Genomic DNA, 25582 nt, shown 5'->3' with positions numbered 1-25582 from the left:
TCGAGACAAGTCTGGTCAACATGGCGAAACCCTGTCTCTACTGAAAATACAAGAATTAGCCTGGTGTTGGCGGTTCATGCCTGTAGTCCTAGCCACTCCGGAGGCTGAGGCAGGAGAATTGCTTGATCCCGGGAGGCAGAGGTTGCAGGCACCTGAGATTGTGGCACTGTACTCTAGTCTGGGTGACAGAATGAGACTGTCTCAAAAAAAAAAAAATTGCATGTTACAGGGGTTCAGTGTATAGATTAGTTTGTCACCCAGGTAATAAGCATAGTCATCGATAAGTATCAATCTTCACTCTCCTCTTACACTCCACCTTTAAGTAGGCCCCAGTGCCTCCTGTTTCCTTCTTTGCACCCATGTGTATTTGTACTCCACGTTTAGCTTCCACCTATAAATGAGAACATCTGGTATTTGGTTTCTTGTTACTGTGTTAATTTGCTTAGGACAGGCCTCCAGCTCCATCTACATTGCTGCAAAGAACATGATCTCATTATTTTCGTGACTACATAGTATTCCATGTTGTGTATGGACCACATTTTATTTACCCAGTCCACTGTTGATGGGCAGTTAGGTTGATTCCATGCCTTTGCTATTGTGAATAGTACAGCAATGAACATATGTGCGTATATGACTTTGCGGTAGGACAATTTATGTTTCTTTGGTTATAAAATCAGTACTGAGATTGCCATATCAAAGTGTAGCTCTGTTTTAAATCCTCTAAGAAATCTTCAAACTGTTTTCCGTAGTGGCTGACCTAGTTTACATTCCCACCAGCAGTGTAAAAGTGTTCCCTTTTCTCTGCAACCTCACCAGCATCTGTTATTTTTTGACTTTTTAATAGCAGCCCTTCTAACTATTATGAGATGGCATCTCACTGTGGTTTTGATTTGTATTTCTCTAATGATGAGTTTTGAGAATTTTTTTCATATGCCTGTTGGCCACATGTATGTCTTCTTTTGAGAAGTGTCTCTCCATGTCCTTTGCTCTTTTCTTTCTTTCTTTTCTTTTCTTTTTTTTTTTTTTTTAAGAGATGGGGTCATACTATGTGGCCCAGTCTAGTTTCGAACTCCTGTTCTCAAAGCAATCCTTCTGCTTTGGCCTCCCAAAGTGCTGAGATCATAGGCGTCAGCCACTGCACTAGGCCTGAGGATATAATAAACATAATTGTAAATATATATGTACCCAACACTGGAGCACCTGGATATAAAGGGAGAAATAGACTCTAATCCAGTAATAGTTGAGGACTTCAACACTCCACTCTCAGCACTGGACAGATGTGATGCCCACAGCTTTGTTCTTTTTGCTTAGGATTGCTTTGCTTATTTGGGCTTTTTTCATTCCTTGTAAATTTTAGAATAGCTCTTTCTAGTTCTATAAAAAATATTGTTCCCAGCACTTTGGGAGGCCAAGGCGGGTGGATCACAAGGTCAAGAGATCAAGACCATCCTGGTCAACATGGTGAAACCCCGTCTCTACTAAAAATACAAAAAAAAATTAGCTGGGCATGGTGGCGCGTGCCTATAATCCCAGCTACTCAGGAGGCTGAGGCAGGAGAATTGCCTGAACTCAGGAGGCGGAGGTTGCGGTGAGCCGAGATCGTGTCATTGCACTCCAGCCTGGGTAACAAGAGCGAAACTCCGTCTCAAAAAAAAAAAAAAATATATATATATATATATATATATATATATATATATATATATATATATTGTTGACACTTAGGAATAGTGTTGAATCTGTAAATTTATTTGGGCAGTATGGCCATTTTAACAATGTTGATTTTTCCTATCCATAAGCATGAAATGTTTTTCCATTTATTTGCTCTTTCATATTAGTGACTATTTTCCAGAAATTGAAATTTTAGGACAGTGCAACAATGCTTTTTGTGTCTTCTTTGGCGGTAAATAGCAAGGATCTGGAAGGAGAGTGGAGTGGCTACTTCAGAAGGGTCAGGTATAGAGCTCAAGAATACTTCATCTGGCTGCCAGGCGCGGTAGCTCAAGCCTATAATCCTAGCACTTTGGGAGGCCGAGGCGGGTGGATCACGAGGTCGAGAGATCAAGACCATCCTGGTCAACATGGTGAAACCCCGTCTCTGCTAAAAATACAAAAAATTAGCTGGGCATAGTGGCACGTGCCTGTAATCCCAGCTACTCAGGAGGCTGAGGCAGGAGAATTGCTTGAACCCAGGAGGCGGAGGTTGCGGTGAGCCGAGATCACGCCATTGCACTCCAGCCTGGGTAACAAGAGCGAAACTCCATCTCAAAAAAAAAAAAAAAAAAAAAAAGAATGCTTCATCTCCTGTTCCTGTTCCGTACAAAATAACAAGTTTCTGAGGCAGATTCTCGTGGTTCTTGGACAAAGCAACTGTTTGGTGGCTGTCAGGCTGGATGTCCCAGAAGCAAGAAGGTTGTCTTTTAAGCCCTCACTTTCAGATTCTAGTGGTCTCTTCTTCCTTGGTCCAATAGCTGCAAGAGCTGTGAGATTAGCATCTCTATGCTGTATCTGTGCAACCTCCAGTTGTTGTAACTCTTTGGCGTTATGCTTTAATTTCAGCTGTTCTGGACCTTCTTTATTAGAAGAACTCTTGGCTGCCTTAAGAAACATTTCTCTTTCTTCTAAATCCTTTCTCTGCTTTTCCAATTGATCCATCTTTTCAAGAAATTTGAACTGTGACCTGGTATCACTACACAGGATGTAATTTTCACTTGCCTTGTAAGTAGTCATTTGATGTTGAACAATTGCACTCAGTTTTTCTAGAAGTCCTCGTAATTGTTCCTGTGTTGTATGGGAGATCAAGCTCACAGAATCAGAGTTAAGTTCTGTGATGTCATGCTTTTTATCAGTGTCTAAAATTCTCTTTTGTAGAGCTCCAGTAAAGAGAAGTGGTTCATCTTTATACGACTGAATGCATGTGCCAACCAGATCAGAGCTTGTTGCTAAGATTCAGGCATTTTCTTCATTAAGGTTAATCCCTGCCATAGAAGTCACATCATTGATGTCATCTTCATTTCTGAAGCTTGCAGTTCCATTGTCTTTGTTTTATTTTTCCTGAGTAGGAGATGCTTGTAGTGACAGAATTTTATTTCCAGAGTAATTTGCTTTAGAATGGAAGCTGGAAGAAATTGACTGGTAGGTATTATGGTGTTCATTGACATCCCTCTTCTGTCCAAATTTCTGAATGGTCAGTGCTGGGGAATATGAAAATTGGTTGCTTGTTTTTCTTTCTTTTTTTTTTCTTTTTCTTTTTCTTTTTTCTTTTTTTTTTTTTTTTTTTTTTTTTTTTTTTTTTTTGAGATGGTGTTTTGCTCATGTTGCCCAAGCTGGCGTGCAATGGCACGATCTTGGCTCACTGCAACCTCCGCCTCCCAGGTTCAAGTGATTCTCCTGCCTCCCGAGTAGCTGGAATTACAGGTGCATACCACCACGCTCAGCTAATTTTTATTTTTAGTAGAAATGGGGGTTTCCTCAAGTTGGCCAGACTGGTCTCGAATTCCTGACCTCTGGTAATCCACCCACCTGGGCCTCGAAAGTGCTGAGATTGCAGCCATGAGCCACCGTGCCTGGCCCACTTGTTTTTCATTGCCTCCTGAAGGCTGCTGAACTACTGGTTGCTTGACTTTAACTGCCTGTAGAATCCCAGCTGGTTGTGAAAGGACAGCCTCAGCTGGGCAATTTGATTTGAATTGGAGTGCCAATAACAAGGTTGTCAGATGTGATCCCAGCAGAAGTAACAACAGGTTTCACAAATGGAAGACAAATTGCTGCACCTGAAGTTTCTCCAAAAGTTACTGCTGGGCAGTGTTACTTACTGATGTTCCAGAGACAACTGGCTTTTCAGGTTGCAGTGAGACCACTGTCACTGTGTTTAGTACAGATGTCACAAGTGGTTTTGAAGTCTGAAGCAAAACAGACCACACAATATTATAGAAATTTATAGTCAAAACAGTAAGAACAGGTGATGAGTAGGGACTTAGAAAGTCTGGACTGACTGGATTCTCAAATAACAAGTCACAGATTTGGGGCAAGTTCTTCTTACCATCTATGAAGTGTCCATAAATAAATGAACTATTAGCACAGGGTCCTGAAGATGGAAAGGGCTCAGCATTTGGCAGTGATGAGGTCAGGACATGCTACCCCAAAATATGGCACTTTGGCATTTGAGGAAGCAGTAAAAGCAGAAAAGTTCCTTGCTGATCTTTTCTTGCCCTCCTCCCCTGAAGTAAGCCAAAAACAATTCTGTGACCTTCCTGTAAAATAAGTTCTAAGGCTCTCATGGAAAGGCGCCCACCCTATATCTGGAGGAAAAGAATGTCCTTGACTCCAAAGGCACAGGGACACAGAGACAAATCTGAACACACAGGTCCAAGTCCCCCAGTTTATTACCATTAGATCACACCTCCTTTGTTCAATCATACTTTTCCACAACTGTCTACTCGTCATCAAACCTAAGCAGAAAAATGTACAAATTTACCTGTTTCTTTGGGTCTTCATTTCTGAAGGCTCTTAGGTTATATAAACATATTGATTAAATGAATTTGGTTTATGCTTTTCTCTGGTTAATCTATCTTTTGTTATCGGCGCCTCAGCCATGAACTTAGCAATGGATGAGGAAAAGAAACCTTTCCTCCCTTACAACAGTTGCTGTTGTAGTATTGTTAGTATTATTGATAGTATTATCATTACTTGTAATACTTCCTCAAAAACCAGTTTAATCAGATGAAAAGGACATAAGCCAAATCAGATAGGGTTAAGGGATAAGGGATCTAACTATGTCAACAAAATCCGATAATACTGGGTCTTAAAGGATGAAATTTTCTTTCCAGCTGTGGACAGTAGATAGTCTTTTTCTAAATCAATATGTACAGAACTGTTAACTGTTTTTTTACCAAATCCTCTTAAAATCTGCATTATAATTACATTTTCTAGTGTGGCTGCTGTGCAATAGAATTCCATGGCTTCTTTTCCATGCTCAAAACAAAGAATAAAAATATGCTAAAGGTGGGGTGCAATGGCTTACACCTATAATCCCAGTACCTTGGGAGGCCGAGGTGGGCTGATCACTTGCGGTCAGGAGTTTGAGACCATCCTGGCCAACATGGTGAAACCCCATCTCTACTAAAACTACAAAAATTAGCTGGGCGTGGTGGTGCATGCCTGTAGTCCCAGCTGCCTGGGAGGCTGAGGCAGGATAATGGCTTGAACCCAGGAGGCAGAGGTTGCAGTGAGCTGAGACCATGCCACTGCACTCCAGCCTGGGCAACAGAGCAAGACTTCATCTAAATAAATAAATAAATGCTAAAGATAGAGTACAATGGCTCACACCTATAATCCCAGCACTTTGGGAAGCTAAGGCTGAAGGATTGCTTGAAGCCAGGAGTTCAAGACCAGCCTGGGCAACATAGCCACACCCTGTCTCCACAAAAATAAAATAAAAAATCAACTGGTCATGGTTGTAGTCCTGTCACTCTCCTATAGTCTTGTAATCTTAGTTACCCAGGAGGCTGAGGCAAGAGTATCACTTGAGGCCAGGAGTTCGAGACTACAGTGAGCTATGATCACACCACGGCACTCCAGCCTGGGTGACAGAACAAGTCTCTCTCTCTCTCTCTCTTTCTCTCTCTCCATATATATATATATATATATATATATATATATATATATATATATGTAATGTTTTAATTTCTTTGTTTAGAGATTTTCTAGTACAGATTTATTCTCTCTCTCTCAGAGAATAAATCTATCTATCTATCTATCTACATATATAGAGAGAGAAAGAGAAAGAGAGAGAGAGAGAGAGAGGAAGATGAGAGAGAAAGAGAGATAGAGATGCTGAAAACCTGCAACACATCCAAGGTGCAAAGACAATACACAATTTTTACAAGGAAATTCTCCACATAAAGTTTAGGGTATAAATTAGGTTTAAAAGATTGTCCTTAAAAAAAATTGGCATTAACCAAAACAGACTGGAGTATAAAAGCCTAAATCCATGATCAGAAAAATTCATCTATAACTTCCATGGACCCCAAACAGTCATCTCAGATTTCACATTGAATCTCTGGCTAAGTCACTAGCACAGTAAACAGTAGCATCTGGCTCTCATGTGGGATGGTATATACAATGGGCTGATCCATAACTTTAGTCTACTTTGGACATTTAGATGGATGGGCTGAGAGCCCAGTGTGTTATAATAACCCTGAAAAACTTTTGGCTCTGGCTGTGAACACATTAGCATTAACTTAAATTTGTTGCTTTGTTTACAACAAGAGATATTTGCTTGTGCTTTCTGCCTCAATGGAATTGGTTAAAGGCACCAAGACCTCAAAGAGTAAAATTTATAATGAGTACAGCAGTTATTCACTGTACTGAACTTTGAATTTTTTTTTGCATTTCCTCTTAGTTACATCTTTTTTAAATTAATGATATCTTTATTTGGAGTTTCTGTCTGTTCATATTAGGACCATTAACAACTAATATCTCTTGCCTAATTTTTTCTTTCCTCCATAACCTGAAGCTTAAAATAAGTAACCATTTAGAGGGTTCCTTGAAGATGTCACCATTTAGAAATGTCACACATGCAGTCATTTGTTTCTGAACTAGAGAGTGCAGGCTGCTTAGAACAGTGTTCCAATTATTCTTTTTGAAACCACTCAAAGCTACCAGAACTAATTTCTCCCAACGTGTCACTAGAGTTTAATGTCTACCATGAAAAGATACCCTCACTCAACCAGTAGAAACTGATTACTGCACATCCAGGATATAATCAGAGGCTCTCTTTACTAACTTTGAGATTTCCAAAAATTATAATTAAACAACACCCAATTTAATGTTGTGTTTATTGCTTATACAAATAGCATCAACATGGATAAATTATCTATGATGCTTATTTATATCTGCATTATATTAAGCAAATACATGGGAGTCTTACCCTTACCAAAATAAGATTGAATAATTAACAGATAGGCATTCTAATAACATTATGGAAAAGCATAATGTTGAATTACATTTTAAATCTCATTATTCTCATAAGCAAGAATTGCAATGTTCTATATATTTGTTCTATCATTCAATGAACAAGTATTTTTCGAAAATCTCTTGTGGGTTAGCATTGATCTCAAGAGAGAAAAAAATTAATCTGAAATTCTATTTTGAATTAAACATCTTTTAAATGTTTTTTGTTTGGTTGGTTTTGGTTTTCTGGGGGGTTTCTTTGAAACAGGGTCATACTCTCTCACGCAGGCCAGAGTTCAGGGTATGTTCTCAGCTCACTGCAACCTCTGCTTTCCTGGTTCAAGCCATCCTCCTACCTCACCCCTCCAAGTAGCTGGGACCACAAGAGCATGCCACCATGCCCAGCTAATTTTTGCAATTTTATTAGAGACAGGGTTCTGTCATGTTGGCCAGGCTGGTCTTAAACTCCTGACCTCAAGTGACCTGTCTGCCTCAGCTTCCCAAAGTGCTGGGATTTACAGTCATGAGCTACCTACCGCAACCAGCCTTAAATGTTTTATTTTTTGTTTTGTTTTGTCGGTTTTTTGGTTTTTTTTTCTGAGACAGAGTTTCACTCTTATTGCCTAGGTTGGAGTGCAATGGCAAGATCTTGGCTCACTGCAGCCTCTGCCTCCCACGTTCAAATGATTCTCCTGCCTCAGCCTCACAAGTAGCTGGGATTACAGGCATGCACCGCACACCTGGCTAATTTTGTATGTTTTAGTAGAGACAGGGTTTCTCCATGTTGGTCAGGCTGGTCTTGAACTCCCAGCCTCACGTGATCTGCCCGCCTCAGCCTCCCAAAGTGCTGGGATTACGGGCATGAGCCACAGCACCTGGCCTTAAATGGTTTTTAAATATGTCACCATGAATAGGCCTGTATAAAGAAAGAACATTAGTCAGGCATTGTGGCTCATGTCTGTAATCCCAGCACTTTGGGAAGCTGAGGTGGATGGATCACTTGAGCTCAGAAGTTCAAGACCAGCCTGTGCAACATGGTGAAACCCTGTGTCTACAAAAAATATAAAAGTTAGCTGGGTGTGGTGGTCTGTACCTGTAGTCCTAGGTACTTGGAGGGCTGAGGTAGGAGGATGGCTTAAGCCCAGGAGGTGAAGGTGGCATTGAGCCAAGATCGCACCAATGCACTCCAGCCTGGGTGACAAACAGACCCTGTCTCAAAAAAAAAAAAAAAAATTATATAACTCAGAAAACCACCCAAATAGAATGAAGCTTCTAAATGTTCTCATGGTATGTGATTTGCCATAACTGAACAATAATCCCCCTTATTAATTAGTGTAGAAGACAGCATAATGGTGCTTCCCTATAATCCCAGCTACTTGAGAGTCTGCGGTAAGAGGATCACTTGAGCCCAGGAGTTCAATTTACATAAGCTGTCATCACACCACTGCACTCCAGCCTGGGTGATAGAATGAGAACCAATCTCAAAAAACAACAACAACAACAACAACAACAAAAGCAGGTAGGGTGGTCTACATTCTCAGAAAGCCAAGATTAGAAAACTATAACGATCAGGTATTTGAGATCTCATTACATGACCCACAAAGAATATAAACATACTACTTTCCTAAGAAAACAGAACTTAATTTTCTTTGTAAAGATTTTCCAATCTGAACTAGACATGATGGCGTATGCCTGTAATCCCAGCTACTGGGGAATCTAACACAGTAGGATCACTTGAGCCCAGGAGTTTCAGAACATCCCAGACTACATAACAAGGTTTCATCTCTATGAAAAAGTTTTTTTTTATTATCCCCATACAGCAGCATGCGCCTGTAGCCCCAGCCACTCAGAGGTCCAAGGCTGAAGGATTCTTTAAGCCCAAGTTTAAGGTTACATGAGCTATGATCATGCCCCTGCACTCCAACCTGGGCAACAGAAAGAGACTCTATCTCAAAAAACAAACAGAAAAACAAAGGCAAAGCTGGGCACAGTGGTTCATGCCTGTTATCCTAGCTACTTGGAAGGTTAAAGCAGGAGAATTACTTGAGCCCAGGAGTTGAGTTCAGCTTAGGCAACACAGCAAGAACTTACCTCTAATTAAAAAAAAGACTTTGCAATCTATTGCAAGACATTCTTCAGCAAAGAGGCAAAGAAAGTGAAATTACAGTCATTTTACTATGTTAATAATTCCACAGTATTATAAATAAAATAAAAAAGAACCAGAAATTTTTAAAAACACCTAATTTTTAAAGAAAATATTCTCTCCCTAGGTTGAATGATTGCAGAAGGAGTACCGGGCTGGGAGTCAGGCAATTTGGGTTCTGGTCCCAACTCTGTCACTCATCAGATGTGTAACTCTAGCCAGCTTTCCTCTCTGTGAAATACAGCTGAACTATCAGTGCTAATAGGGTCTGATCCTGCTCTAAGTCTGTAACTATAGGTATCTTCCCTGAAAAGTAGAAATCTTGAGAATTGTGGATAGTCCCTCTTGATTAAACATAGCCAGCCTAATGTGATGATTAAAACAGAAAGAGAATACAGGATATTAAATAGAGTTGTGTGAGACAGAAAAATGGATCACTTTCTTCCATTTCTTTTCATATTACTGTGTTAATTTTTAAAGAAAAGGAATTCTAAAAACCCCCATAAATGGGTATCTTCACAGATATGTGTCAGCAGAGAAATGAGGGTGCTTCAGTTTTGTAACCGAGGAATCCATGTGCCCAAGAATGGGCATCATTTTAGCACACTCCCCTTCGGAGAGAATTTTCGGCATGTGGCCAAAAAAGGGGGTGTGGTCTAGGTAGAGAGAACCTCTGAATTCCTCTCACCAGGCTCAACCTACATGAAATGGCTAACAAAATTACAAGCAGTGATGGAGACCCTTTCCAGGATAAATCTAGCTTCATTTAACAATATGGAAGGAGGAGAAAGTAGGGTGGGGTTGGAGGATCTTCCATTTTTCTATGTCTTCATTTTATATGGCTTGTACCTGTAACATACAGGGCTCAAAAGATGAATTAGAACTGTCTCTGCGCTAGAGTTTATGCAGTTCAGTGGAAGAGAATGGGAGGGGAATCATCTGTGTTCACAACGCTATGGGTGGGGCATGCTCTCTTCTGTTGTTTGGTATTCTCTGACTTAAACCATCTACTGCAAAAGGCTAAAAAAAATAGGACAAACCTCATCTAAGCATATTTTCTTTGCATTCATACCATCATCTTTCTCACCCAAAAGTTTCTTCAATGCTTAAGTATTTCTGGAATCAGTCTTTGGCCCCAAAGCCTATGGTTTGTGCAGAAATTCACAGAAAAGACTAGGGTCTATTTCTTAAAATAAATAAATAAAGATTTTCCAATCTTTAAAGACATAGCCTAATTATTTGCCTATTATCCCCCAAAGGGACACCATACACCTTGACCTAGAACTCTATCAAGTGTTCACAGAAAAATGCCAGGGCAAATAAACAATCTGTTCTTCTAAATTCCCCGTTATATTTCCTTCCAACCACACACATTTATTTTCAGTCTCTAAAACAAACTTAATGTTATATGCCCAGAAGGAACAAAAAGATGTTATTGAATTTATTCCCTTGCTCTCCAAAAAGGCCACACCTAAGACATTGTCGAGGTGAGAATCATTCCTGAGGCATGACTGTGGGAATGTGGTGCTTGTTAAGAATAAAAAATAAAAACCAACCAAACAAAAACAAAACACAGTACTCAGGAATCTGTATCTGTCACATTTCCCTCTACTCCTTAATTGGGCTCTTGATGCAGGAAAGACAATTGACTAGCTGGGAAAGGGAGAAAGAACTCCATCATTCTTCCACTGCCAGCACCTGTTCCGCCAGCTGACACTATCTAACATAAATTTTGACCGTAAAAAAAGGCAATAGACTAACAGCTCTGCTGTTTACCAAAAACTAGTCAAATCTCTTCACTGCTGGTTCACCCCCGCTTTCTCTCACACCACCTACTCACCCAATGCAGAGAAGGGGTGGCACCCACTTTCTCTGGCACAGACACAGCCAGTGTCTTAACACAAGCAGTGATTCTGACCAAAAGAGCCACCACCCTCTTGCCCCTCTCCCTGCTTATCATACAGAGAAAACCAAGTCCACTCTGGGGCTGGAAACCTAAAATCAATTCACTTTAACCAGACCTTAAAAATCTACCCTACGATTACAGAAATAGAAAATGCAAAGCAGAAAATCACATCACATGGAGAACAAACCAAAATCAGGGCTGGGGAAAATTTGCACATCAGCGCTGCCTTTGAACTCCAGGATGGCATAGAAAGTGCTGCTGCCCAGCCCAGATCCAAGGAGGGGGTTTTACAAAGGCTTCCAGCACCCCCTATCAACACAAACACTTCCTCCCCGCTTCCAAAATGCTCTGAATAAAGACCTTCTTTAAGCACTTACTGGGAGCGGCAGCTTCTCTCTGCAATGTGCCTGTGAGTCACGCAGCAGGAGGGGCCCTGAAGCAGGGCAAGTCGGAGAGCCCCCAGCTTCCCTGCAAGCTGATGTCTATGAGACAGCAGCGCAGGAACCGACTTTCCCTTACAGCCTCGGACTGTAATCCATGTGCTTTCGGCGGGCCAGTCCCAGCTGCCCACAGAGCACCACATGATCTGCTCTGACATCAGATCAGCCAGACGTGACAACCCATCCGCCAGCCTCTTCCACACTCATGGGTTGCATCATTTGGGTGCCTTTGGTTTGCATTTAAGCAGGTGGTACAGAGTAAGGAACTGTTGTTTTCCCACAAATATTCTTTTTTTTTTTTTCTGGTTTCTTCTGTTATAAAAGAAGGGAAAAAAAATAAGCAAGAAAAGCACTTGAATTTGTCTCAGCCTAAATGTATCAGATATATGGGAAGTAACGAGTTCCCTGCCTAGTTCAGGGAAGCTGAGGAATGAGCTACTGCCAAGATGCCAATGTCGTGGGAGTGATTTCATCTATAAATCACTACCACCACCATAGCCCACCACGTTTCAGTAGATCAGCTTTTATATGAGTTTATATAGACATACATATATATATATATATATACACACACACACACATATATATATGTTTAAGTCATAAAATATTGGTAGGTGGTGTGTGTGTGTGTGTGTGTGTGTGTGTCTGTGTGTGTCTGTGTTTTAAGCTAGTCACCACTGAGTTTAGTTCATGGACAATCTCAGGGAGGTAACCGTTAGACTCAGTGCAAAATACAATAATTCTATTTTGAGAAGATTCACATACAGTCCAACAGAAATAGACTTACAGATCTAGACAGAGAGGTAAGCAGATAGGAAGTGAGAACTATCCATTCAGGCTTACATTCATTCATTCAGTAATGATTTATTGATCACCTACCATGTACCTAGTCCAAAAAGAGATTATCAAACTGGTGGAGGGGTTGGATATTTGTCACAGAGTTTCTAATTCTACTCCTGTGATAAGACAAGAAAGCAAGAGCCTTATCAAGGATCCTTATAAAATGTTCTGTGTCTAATACTGAATCTATAGGCTGGCAACAAAACCATGTTTTATGTTAATTCCATTAGGATAAATATTAACACATGTAACCTTTAAGGTAAGAATAAACAAAATCATTAAGACTTTATGAAGCAGAATTATAACCCGCTTAGACAGCTGTGACCAAAAATGTAATTCTAAAATTACGAAAACTGTAATGCTCCCCTAGCAGAGAGGAGAATTCACTTTTTTTTTTTTTTTTTTTGAGAAGCAGTCTTGCTTTGTCCCCAGGCTGGACTGCAGTGGTATGATCTTGGCTCACTGCAACCTCTGTCTTTAGGATTCAAGCAATTCTCCTGCCTCAATCTCCCAAGTAGCTGGGATTATAGGCACGTGTCACCACGCCTGGCTAATTTTTGTATTTTTAATAGAGACAGGGTTTCACCATGTTAGCCAGGCTGGTCTTGAACTGTTAACCTCAAGTGATCTGCCCACTTTGGCCTCCCAAAGTGCTGGGATTATAGGCGTGAGCCACCATACCCGGCAAGAATTCATTTTCTTTGTCTATTTTAACTGCATTACTTTCCATGTATTTGCTCTATCAACTATATTTCAGATATCTGTGTGGAAACAGCATGTCCCTAACTAGATTACAAATTCATTTAATATCATGCAATTTGGTAGTATTTTCAGTGACTTGAACATAATAGGTGTTCAATTAAATAGTGAGTGTAAAATAATTACCTGTGATATTATGATATATAAACAAATACATATATTGATTTTCATCCCTAGTTCCTGTCACAGAGCTTATAAAACCCTAGTCATTTCCTAGATAATGAGGTGAGATGAGCATAATTTGCTATTCATAAGGCCCTTTCCACCAAACCTGAGTTTATGCTAATGAGGTGACTCTTGATGAGGGCAGGGACCTGCCTAGGTAGCTTCAGAATGGGAGCTCTTTGCCAGAGAAACCAACCATGTGATTAGAGGATCTAAACCTTCAGATCCACCACAGCTCCATCGAGAGGAGCAGGGCTGAAGATTGAGTCAATCTCCAGTGGCTAATGATTTAATCAACCATGCCTACGTAACAGAACCTCCATAAATCAAACCATTAACAATAGGATTCACAGAGCTTCCGATTGGTGAATGTATCCACATGTTGGGAGGGTGGCACACGCCTAACACCACAGAACAGAAGCTCCTGCACTCTGGACATGTCCAGACCTCACCTTACATGCCTTTTCATCTGGCTGTTCATTTGTGTACTTTATAATATTCTTTATAACAAACTGGTAATAATAAGCAAAGTGTTTCCCTGTGTGCTGTGAGCTGTTATAACAAATTATCAACCCTAAGGAGGGAGTCATGGGAACCTGCAATTTGTAGCCAAGTTGGACAAAAGTGTAGGTAACCTGAGTACCCACTACCTGTGACTTTTATTTGAAGTCAGGGGGCAGTCTTGTGGGACTGAGCCCTTAACTGTGGTGTCTGCGTTAACTCTGGATAGTCAGTGTCAGAATTGAATTAAATCGTAGGACACTCGGTATCTGCAGAAAACTGGGGAATTTCTTGATGTGAAAAACCCACACGTTTGGTATCAGAGATGTTCTGTTTCAGTAGAAACAAATAGTAGGAGATTTGAGCAGTTTTATTCTTTATATAGCCTATTTCCAATGAGAACAAATGGAAATCAAGTACCCATGGAATCTCTGTTAAATTCTACAGTCACAAGAATTCTGGTCATCCCGGGGGAAAATATTACACACTTGGTACAAAGCAAATAGATGAGTTAAATATTATATATTAAATGACAAATTTATTATTATATTAGTAATTATATAACTATTTGACTGAAATTATCCATAACAAAAATATGTGAATACTATTATATTGATTACAATATCAAATAATGATATTATAGCCTTGCCTTAATTAACATGAAAAGAAAATGGCCCAATTCACTTTAAACATAAGGAACAAATAATAATAATAATAATAATAATAATGAAAACCAAGGGTTTGCATATTTTGTGACTATTTTAGTGAAAACAGCTAATTATTCAACTAAGGAACCTAAAATTATATATATATATATGTTTTTTACTGAAGAAGTGTCTTAGCCAGGCACAATGGCTCACACCTGCAATTCCAGCACTTTGGGAGGCCAAGGCAGGTGGATCACCAGAAGTCAGGAGTTCAAGACCAGCCTGGCCAACACAGTAAAACACCATCTCTACTAAAAACACGAAAATTAACCAGGCATGATGGCAGGTGCCTGTAATCCCAGATACTCAGAAGGCTGAATCAAGAGAATCACTTGAACCTAGGAGGTGGAGGTTGCAGTGAGCCAAGATCTCGCCGCACTCCGGTCTAGGTGACAGAGTGAGACTACATCTCAAAAAAAAAAAAGTGGTGGGCCGGGCGCGGTGGCTCAAGCCTGTAATCCCAGCACTTTGGGAGGCCGAGGTGGGTGGATCACGAGGTCAAGAGATCGAGACCATCCTGGTCAACATGGTGAAACCCCGTCTCTACTAAAATACAAAAATTAGCTGGGCATGGTGGCGCGTGCCTGTAATCCCAGCTACTCAGGAGGCTGAGGCAGGAGAATTGCCTGAACCCAGGAGCCGGAAGTTGCGGTGAGCAGAGATCGTGCCACTGCACTCCAGCCTGGGTAACAAAAGCGAAACTCCGTCTCAAAAAAAAAAAAAAAAAAAAAAAAAAAAAAAAAAAAAAAAAGTGGTTTTATTTTTATGTGAAGTTTCTGGAATTTTGCTGACCTCTCCAGCTAAAATTAACTGGCAATTTAAAAATAGCACTGTTCAAGTACCTACCAGCACCCCCACACATTGATCTTTTGCCACTATTTCTTACCATAGGAGCTAAGTAAAGTGGGAGATGTGGCCTCACTGACAAATTTTTTCTTCCAAAATCTATAGAGCTAATAAAAGTTTAATATTCAAAAGACTGGCCGGGCATGGTGGCTCAAGCCTGTAATCCCAGCACTTTGGGAGGCCGAGGCGGGTGGATCACGAGGTCAAGAGATCGAGACCATCCTGATCAACATGGTGAAAACCCGTCTCTACTAAAAATACAAAAAAAAAAAAAATTAGCTGGACATGGTGGCACGTGCCTGTAATCCCAGCTACTCAGGAGGCTGAGGCAGGAGAATTGCCTGAACCCAGGAGGCGGAGGTTGCGGTGAGCCGAGATCGCGCCATTGCACTCCAGCCTGGGTTTCAAGAGGGAAACTCCGTCTCAAAAAAAAAAAAAAAAAAAAAATTCAAAAGACTGTCACTACCCCTAAACTCCAGCACAGGCTACCATCATCATTTGTCTCCCAAACAGCTTCTACTTGTCTGGCTACACCTTCTACCTCTGCAGCTACAGCTTCTACTTGTCTTCCATACAACAAGCAGAATGTTCTCTCTTACTTAAAACTCCCTCATCCTCGGCAACATGGCGAACCCCATCTCTACAAAAAATTTAAAAATTAGCCTGGAGTGGCTGGCACATGTCTGTATTCTCAGCTACTCAGGAGGCTGAGGTGGGAGGACCACCTGAGCCCAGGGAGGTTGAGGCTGCAATGAGCCATAATTATGCCATTGCACTCCAGCCTGGGTAACAGAGCGATGCCTTGTCTCAAATAAACAAACAAAAATACTCTCCAGTCATTTTCCATCTTATTCAATTCTTCATCATGGCCTCTAACATCCTTTAATAAAACTGTGTAGATGCTTTTGAAGTAGCTCTCTTCTCCAGTGAATAACATACTGAACATTTCTCTCCTTGGCGGAGTGATTGTTCATTAAGTAATTAACACTTGTTTCCTGAAATTCATTTATTTCCTCAGGAAAGACTATAAGAAAATGAGTTATTGAATTAAAAGGATGCAATCTTATTTCAAAGTAACCAGTGTTTAGGCAAGATATATAACTGCCTGCCCAAATACTACAGCTCCCAAGCTCCCTTGCAACTCAGTGCGACCTTGTGAGCAGAATTTCTCCTCTCTTGCTTCAAAGAACATTGCTTGCCCTAACCTTCTTTTGTTTCCTTTATGCATACTAGAACACAGATTTGCCTGTGACATCACTTCAACCACATGGCTTTAACGAGGAATGGCAGAGCAAATGAACAGAAGAAAACTGAGCTACTAAATTACCACAGAAAGCAGTTGACCTTCTAACCCGGATCACTCACTCTTACTGCATCTTTGTCAGCATTGAGGCCTATTTCTTCTAAGGTGGGCCACTGGGTGCAGTGGCTCATTCCTGTAATCCTAACACTTCGGGAGGCCAAGGTGGGTAGATGGCTTGAGCCCAGGAGCTTGAGACCAGTCTAGGCAACATGGCAAGACCCTGTCTCTACAAAAAAAAAAATTTAAAAATTGGCCCAGCATGGTGGTGCGCACCTGTTGTCTCAGCTACTTGGGAGGCTGAGGCAGGAGGATGGATTAAGCTTGGGAGGTCAAGGCTGCAGTGAGCTATGATCACACCACTGCACTCCAGCCTGGGTAGCAGAGTGAGACACTGTCTCAAAAATAAGTAAATAAATAAATAAAATCTAATTTGGTAAATGAAAAATAGTATAGGAATTTGAAAATGATTTAATGATTACTATTCATTGGTGTTCCATCTTTTAAGAATTGCTCGTCTGCATGGATTTTTATTTTTATTGAATTTTTAATATTTTTCTTGTCTATCTTGTTGAGTTTCATTGTTTGCCTTTCAATTCTGCTTTTGGGAAACATGTTGAAGTGTTTTATTGTCACCATGTGTAATTTTTTCATTGTAAATTGTTCCATTGAAAGTTTCCATAATGACCAGATTTTTTCTTTTTTTCTGAGATGGAGTCTCACTCTGTTGCCCAGGCTGGAGGGCAGTGGCATGATCTCGGCTCACCACAACCTTCACCTCCTGGGTTCAAGTGATTCTCCTGCCTCAGCCTCCCAAGTAGCTGGGACTATAGTCATGTGCCACCATGCCTGGCTAATTTTTGTATTTTTAGTAGAGATGAGGTTTCACTATGTTGGCCAGGCTGGTCTTGAACTCTTGACCTCATGATCCACCCTCCTCAGTTTCCCAAAGTGCTCAGATAACAGGCATGAGGCACCGCGCCCGGCCAATCGCCAGATTTTAAACTCTAAATACCATTCCTCACTAAAAAGAACCAGGCTCTTTGGGGAAAGAGCTGATTTTAAATCTGAGGCAGAGAATGTATAAGAAGAGCTTAACACATTGTCTTATATTAGAAAGCAAGGAAATTACTGAAGAGAAGTGGAGTCATGTCAAAGGACAGGAGTCAACTTGGAGAGGCCCCCAAAGTCCAGCTTCACCAAAGCATCTTTTCTAGTGTGGCTATATAAGAAGTCACGCAAAACTTAGCTTAAAACAACATTAATGTTTCTCACAAATCTGTAGTCTGGGAAGGGCTTAGGGGGTTAGCTGGTTTCTACTCCACTTAGCATCATCTGAGCACCTCAAAAGCTGGAGACTGAAATCTTCAGAGGGTTCCTTCACTCATATGTGAGTGAATTCCAGTTCTGGTGCCTGAATTGGAACACTAAGGGATGGAATAATTAGGGCTCCTTAATTATCTCTGTGTACCTCTTATGTTACTTTTCCTTATGCTCTTTTAACATGGTGGCTTCAGGGTGGCTGGATTTCACTAAAAGCATATGTCCCAAGAAAGTGCCAGGCAGAAGCAATGGAGATGGGTCAATACCACATTACAGGGAGACCATGCGAGACTGAATATATTGGTGTATCCTGCTTTTGTAAATACAATCTGTCACAGCATCATAAAGAATACTATAATTGATTGACACACTTGAATATATGAAAGTCCAAATGATACTCAACCCAGAATGAAAAGACATATTTGCCCTAATTGAGGTAACTATTACACCAATTCCTTACACCAAAATTAGTCAAGAGAGAAAGTTAAGTATGAATTATTTCTTTTCCAAATGGAAATCTATTTTGGAGTAATACATAGCTCTAATTAATAAGGGGAACTCTATTAGAAGAATCTTAGTTAATGAAAGCAAAAGATTAGCAATTGAAAAAAAAATCATCATTTTGCAACTTGTAATGGAGTAACTAGTTCAGACAACGGTCAGTAATAGGTGCCAAAAGCATAGCGTGTGAGGTTGATAAAGCTACTGGATACTAATCTGTTGCTGAGTGCTTAACACACAGAATATTTACTTGTCTCAAGGGGGAAAATTACAACTTTATAATAGAGAGATCTGGTAATTTTCCCATTTATCATTAATTTAAGAATCGATCTTAGTATCATAAAAAGTAACACAACTAAGTATTGTCCAACTCTTGGTATGATATAATATAATGTTCACGGCATCACCCATGAAATACTCTTGACAAAAATGGTTTATCAGACATCAGTAACAATTTTAGATCAAAATTTCCAGTCTCCAGGAAATACAGTGGAGAGTTAACTAAACTTTAAATGAAACCAGAAAGAAACAATCATATAAATTCAGAAGGTGGAATTCTACCAGATAATTGATCCAGTCTCTTCGGCAAGAAAATGTAACAAAGAAACAGAACTTTTCTTAACTAACAGAGAAATACAAGCGATAGCTCACTACATATTAAAAATCATGCAGGCCATTGACTAGATCCTGATTTGACCAACTTCGCTAGAAAACACAATGGGGCCAACGGAGGAAATCTGAATGTATACTGGGTATCAGAAGATAGCAGAGAATTATTTAATTTTGTAGATGTGATCATGATAAAAGTATTGTGCTTAGTTAAGAAAAATATCTTTATTTGGCAAAGCACAGTGGCTGAAGCCTGTAATCCTAGCACTTTGGGAGGCTGAGGTGGGTGAATCACCTGAGGTCAGGAGACCAGACTGCCAACATGGTGAAACCCCACCTCTACTAAAAAAAAAAAAAAAAAAAAAAAAAAAAAAACAGAAAAAGAAAATATCTTTATTTTAGAGGTACTAAAGAACATAATGGTAAAGCAACATTATAATTTACTTCCAAATGCTTTAAAAAGACAATAAGTAAATATGGCAACATTTTAGCAATTGGCAAACCTAGATAAGGAATATATGGGTATTTGTCGCATTATCTCCCTATTTATTTTAATATTTGAAATATTTTACAGTAAAATGTAATAAAACATTTCTCCCCAAAAGCAGGGATTTTTTTAAGTACTCAGTTCTAATTTTTCTAATTTTTGTGTTTTGGGGGTTTTTTCGAGATGGGGTCTCACTCTGCCACCCAGGCTGGAGTACAGCGGCGGAATCACGGCCCTTGACTTTCCCAGGCTCGGGTGATCCTCCCACCTCAGTTGTATTTTTAGTAGACATGGGGTTTTGCCATGTTGCCCATACTGGTCTCAAACTCCTGGGCTCATGTTATCTGTCCACATAGGCCTCCCAAAGTGCTAGGATTACAGGCATGAGCCACCGTGCCCAGCCTGGTTTTATTTATTTATTTATAACCATTTAACATTTCATTTAAATTACTAGGAAGTTTTTTTAGGAGTGTTTTGTCTTTCTCCGATTACCAAATGAATTGTCCTAGAAAATTTACTAATTTCTCTGAGCGGGCACAGTCGTTCACACCTGTAATCCCAGCACTTTGGGAGGCTCAGGTGAGTGGATCATCTGAGCTCAGGAGTTCAAGAGTTCAAGACCAGCCTGGCCAATATGGCAAAATGGCATCTCTACTAAAAATACAAAAATTAGCCAGGCATGGTGGCACACATCTGTAATCCCAGCTACTCAGGAGGGTGATGCAGGCAAATCACTTGAATCCGGGAGACAGAGGTTGCAGTGAGCCAAGATCACGCCACTTCACTCCAATCTGGACAACAGAGTGACACTCTATCTAAATAAATAGTCTCTCTGTATGTCCTAGTTGTTATACTTCTTTTGTTTTCTATTAAGTTATTGTTATACCAGAGTCTATCACTGACATAACTATTCCATTGATTTGTCTGTACCAGTGTCATTTTCATTTAATAATTATAGCCTACGTAGTAATGAATCAACTTTCTCTTTCTAATTTTCAAAATCATTGTCATCTATTTATTTTTCTAGGTGATTTTTGGAATTTGCCTTCAACCCCCCCAAAATACCATAGGTCTTTTTGTCTTTTGGTTTTCTGTTGAGTTTTGATGAAAGTTGAATTGGGAAGAATTATCATCTCTAGAAAACTGACAACTAATATTTAATCCTGCCTAAATTTTAAGAGCTCAAGTTTGTATTTCTTCTTTGTGTTGTATCATAATTTGCTTTCTTTAAATTCTCCAACCACACTGGTTTTAATTCTGCTCTCTGGAGTGACATCATGTTTGATTACTCCTTCTTTCACATAACGGGAGAGAGTAATTGTGCTCCCACTTTATTCAGCCATTTCCTATTTGACATGATTTTTGCTCTCTTCATCATCCTGCTCACCCACTTCCGGATATGCTCCACTCCGTCAATATTTCCTCTTGAAAGAGGGAACACAGATCTAAGGACTCAAGAATCCAAATGTGTGTGGTCTGAGAATCACAAAGTGGGATGATTATTTCCCTTACCCTGGACACTCAGCTGTTATTAATGCAGTGTAGATTTGTATCCCCATGTCTTGGCAGTACTCCTCACTATTGGCTCACATTGAGCTTGCAGTCAACTAAAATCACTAGAACTTTCTCACTGACTGTTCTTAAAATAGACCTTCATTTTCTTGAACATAAGCACATGAATGCTGAATTATTTGTATATATATGGTTATACGCATCCTGATAAAATTTCATTTCAATGTTGGGTTATCATTTCAGCCTAACTATAAATCCCAATTCTATTTTTCAAAGCATTAAAACTTAGTCGTCTGTAAATTTAAGAAACATGTCTTTTTTTGGCATCACCCACAGTCTGACAAAGAACAAAGGGCCAAGTCCTATAGCAAAGCAACCAAATGTTGCTTTCTGGGGGATTGCTCAAGGCCAGGTTGAAATAGTAGATCTTCAGCATTTCTTTATTAACTAGGAGACCTATGAAAGAAAAGATCAAGGTTTCTTTGATCTCATTTGCTCTTTGTAAACCCAAACCTATTCCTACCGATTATTTCTCCCTAATCTAAGTATTATTTTAAAATAATAATATTATTTACACAAACCACCTATTTTAAAATTCAGTCTAAATGTTGCTGAGAACCAATGTGAAACCGAATTGTACATCAAAATCCAAATTTTACCCCCTTTCTAAAAACAGGGATAAAATTCACCATCACCCAGAACCTTTGCCAATTCTCCTACTCTCCTCAAAGAATAGTAACTGTTCTGACCATTTTTATTATTCAGACATATTCTTCCTTACAACCTGAAACTGTGAACTCATTATGAGACGTAAATGCACTTCTGGGAAGGTATCTCCATATATGTTTGTCTCCTCAAGCAGATTTTTAGTTCCTTAAGGACAATATGAAGTCTGATTCAGTTCAATTCAACTGACACTTAATGAGTTTCAGGTATTTTAATAGCAACCATTATAGGAGACAGACAGACCCCTAAGAAGAATGACAGGAACGGAGTTGCAGCACAGCACGGTGTGCATAGAGACGAGAAGCAGTTCTACACCACTCAATGGAGATTATAGAGCAGCAGATGCAGAGGTAGTTAAAAGAGGGCTCTGTCAGAGAGAGCCTTGAAAGCTATGCTAATAAACACCAGCTTTATCCCATAGAAGAGAGTTGGAAATGGTTGGAAAACCCATTATTCCCCTGAAGACTCATTTTGTTTTCCCAGCATACTCTTAAACAAAAAAAGAGAAAAAAAAGAGGATTCCTCAAAAAACTAAAAATAGAACTGCCATAAGATCCAGCAACCTCACTGCTAAATATATATCCAGAAGAAAGAAAATCAGTATACATATTTTTCACTTTTTCGTTTTTGAAACAAGATCTCACTCTGTCACGTAGGCTGGAGTACAGTTGCATCATCACTGCTCACTGCAGCCTTAGCCTCACTGGATCCAAGTAATCCTCCCACCTTAGCCTCCCTGAGTAGCTGGGACTACAGGCGTGTACCACCATGCCCAGCTATTTGTTCTGTTTTTTTGTAGAGATGGGGTCTTGCCATGTTGCCCAGGCTGGTCTCAAATTCCTGGGCTCAAGCAATCCCCCTGCCTCAGCCTCCCAAGGTGCTGGGGTTATAGGCATGAAGCACCGCACCTAAATTTACTGAAATCAGTATATTGAAGAGATATCTGCACTCGCCTGTTTATCACAGCACCGTTCACAATAGCCAAGATTTGGAATCAACCTGAGTATTCATTAGTGGATGAATGGATAAAGAAAATATAGTATATACACACACAACGGAGTAGTATTCCAGCATAAGAAGAATGAAACCCTGTCATTTGCCACAACATGGATGGAACTGGAGAACATTATGTGAAGTGAAATGAGCCAGGCACAGAAAGACAAATTTCACAAGTTCTCATTCATATGTGGGAGGTAAAAATTAAAACAATTAAATGGAGAGTAGAATGATCATTACCAGAGACTAGGAAGGTAGTGTGTGTGTGGAGGGCGGGGAATGTGGAGATGGTTAATGGGTACAGAAATATATTTACAGAGAATAAATAAGATCCAGTTTTGATAACACAATAGGGTTACTATAATCAACAATAATTTATGGTATATTTAAAAATAACTAAAAGAGAGAAATGTTGGAATGTTTCTAGCAAAAAGAAATGATGAATGCTTGAGGTAAGGAATACCTGGCTTACTCTGATGTGATTATTATGCATCGTATGCCTGTATCAAAACATCACATATACTCCATAAATATATACACCTATTATATATCCATAATAATTAAAAGTTTAAAAATTTAAAAATAAAGATACAAAAATCTGCATGCCTCTCTACTTTGTCACAGTCCCTACACCCTTGTTGTTTTACATCATCCCAGGAACATTGGCTCTTGAAGAAAAGAACCCTTATCTAACCGTTATTTATGACAGTCTCTCCAGGACCTAGATCAGTGCCTGGTGCATAGCAAGCACCAAAAAGGATCTGCTGACTGACTTGTTGGCCTGGCCCATTTTGGTTCATGTTACCTGGTAACAAAGGTACCTGGTACAAAGGTTGGCAACCAGTAACAGCTGCCACAAATGCCTTCTGGTTTCCTCTCACTTCGTAAAAATGTTTGAAGCTTAGTTGTAAAATTTCATTTTTAAAAGAATTTCCCATTTCTCTGGCACGTGCCTGTCTTTCATGATGCAATTAGACATGTCTTTCATTTGAATTTTTGAGGCCTAATTTTCCTACAAACAGTGATCTGACTCAGCCCAGCCCTCTTTCCCGTGGCTACTTCACATTCAGGGATGATTCGGCCACACCCTTCCTCCAACCTATTCCAGGTTGGAACGTAGAAGTGACTAGCACAGAATAAAGTTCTGATTAACTGTTCTGATTGGTTCCTCACCATTCTAAGAAGTGAAATGGGCAACAAAGTTAGTTGAGGGCTCATCAAATGTTTTGTTTTCAGCAGAACAAGACTACCAGAAGTTACATCTACCAATTTTTGTGTCCAGGTTGCAATTTTATTTTATTTTATTTTATTTTATTTTATTTTTAGAAAAGGGGCCACAATTCTTTGGCCAGCTAGAGTGCAGTGGCACAATCATGGCTCATGACAGCCTTGAACTCCTGGGCTCAAGCAATCCTCCAGCCTTGGCCTCTAGGACTAGATACCCTGGAGGGTAACCTCCATGTGCAACCATGCCTGGCTAGTTTTTTGTTTGTTGTTTTTGTAGAGATAGGGTCTTGCTGTGTTGCCCAGATGAGTCTTAAACTCCTGGCCTCAAACAATCTCCTGCCTCACATGTTCTAATTTATATTTGCATTTATATTTGGAAAGTATCATCCATGTCTTCTATATCTGTCTTGAATTCTTGGCTTCAAGCAATCCTCCCACCTCACATGTTGCAATTTATATTTAGAAAATATCATCCATGTCCTCTATATCTCCTGGCATTCTGTAACAACCCCCTCAATGGGATACATTGTGTTTTCCTCTCCTGTTATCTATATGCAAATGCTTATCACTCTCGATTTCTTCAAATCTTGTCAAAGGAGGTATCATCTTGAAATGCAACGCTATTGCCACCATAGGCCTGTCTCTTTGTACACTCATACATATGCTCATAAACACTTTGGGAGGCGGAGGTGGGTGGATCCTGAGGTCAGGAGTTCAAGACCAGCTTCACCAATATGGTGAAACTCCTTCTGTACTAAAAATACAAAAATTAGCCGGGTGTGGTGGCACTCGTCTGTAGTCCCAGCTACTCGGGAGGCTGAGGTAGGAGAATTGCTTGAACCTGGGAGGCAGAGGTTGCAGTGATCTGAGATCATGCCACTGCACTCCAGCCTGAGTGACAGAGCAAGACTCCATCTCAAAAATAAAATTTAAAAAATTGTGAGATTGGTCACACGTCAATGATTATAAAAGCTACAATGTATATAAGGGGCTTCATTATACTATTCTTTCTACTATTTGCAGATAAGGAGCTTCATTATGCTATTCTCTCTATTACACTATTTGGAAATTTTGATACTAAAAATACTTTTTAACTCTTTGCAAAATTATCATTTTTATGTATTTATTCAACAAACATCCACTTACCAAACATGCTAAACAATACAGAGATGATTAAGACATAGTCTCTGTAGAAGGTTACTAAATAAAATACAAGAGGCCTGCCTTGCTGAATTTGAAATAAACAATGGTATATTTTTAATATAAGTAGGTTTCATGCAATATTTGAGATATTTATGCTCTCACATTTCTGCAAGCAGAAAGTCTGAAATCAGTTTCACAGGGTTGAGATCAAGCATCCACAGAACTGTGTTTCTTCCAGAAGCTCTAAAGGGAGAATCTGCTCCTCGCCTCTTCCAGCTTCTGGTGGCAGCCAGCATTCTTTGACTTGTGGCCACATCCATCACTCCAGTCTTCAAGGCCTCCATTTTCAAGTCTTGATCTACTCCTCCTTTCCCCAGCCTTCTCTTCTGTGCTTGTGTCAAACTGCCTTTCTGCCTGCCTCCTATAAAGACACTTGCCTATCACTATAAAGTGGACTTTTAGTGCTCATCTGGATAATACAGTATAATCTTGCCATATCA

At 39.9% G+C, this 25582-nt stretch overlaps 1 protein-coding gene and 1 pseudogene across 38 annotated transcripts in view; both read right to left on the bottom strand.

Annotated features, from left to right (window-relative positions):
• Positions 1-25582, bottom strand: part of ANK2 (ankyrin 2) — a 699003-nt gene that overhangs the window by 568840 nt on the left and 104581 nt on the right. For 9 of the 38 annotated variants that reach the window (XM_074396613.1, XM_074396625.1, XM_074396614.1 and 6 more), the window contains exon 1: positions 11378-11579. The exons of 12 other annotated variants lie outside the window; for them this stretch is intronic. The gene's annotated coding sequence lies outside the window, so the exon portion shown is untranslated. Of the gene's footprint in view, positions 1-11377; positions 11813-25582 lie in introns of those variants that run through there. 17 more of the 38 variants (XM_074396606.1, XM_074396604.1, XM_074396610.1 and 14 more) reach the window with 6 other exon arrangements.
• Positions 1741-25426, bottom strand: LOC101050555 (transcription initiation factor TFIID subunit 4B pseudogene; annotated as a pseudogene).

Source organism: Saimiri boliviensis, chromosome 3 (assembly GCF_048565385.1).
Source record: "Saimiri boliviensis isolate mSaiBol1 chromosome 3, mSaiBol1.pri, whole genome shotgun sequence".
Taxonomy (NCBI): domain Eukaryota; kingdom Metazoa; phylum Chordata; class Mammalia; order Primates; family Cebidae; genus Saimiri; species Saimiri boliviensis.
The sequence above is the reverse complement of the archived record's forward strand: the minus strand, read 5'-3'. Positions and strand labels throughout refer to the sequence as shown.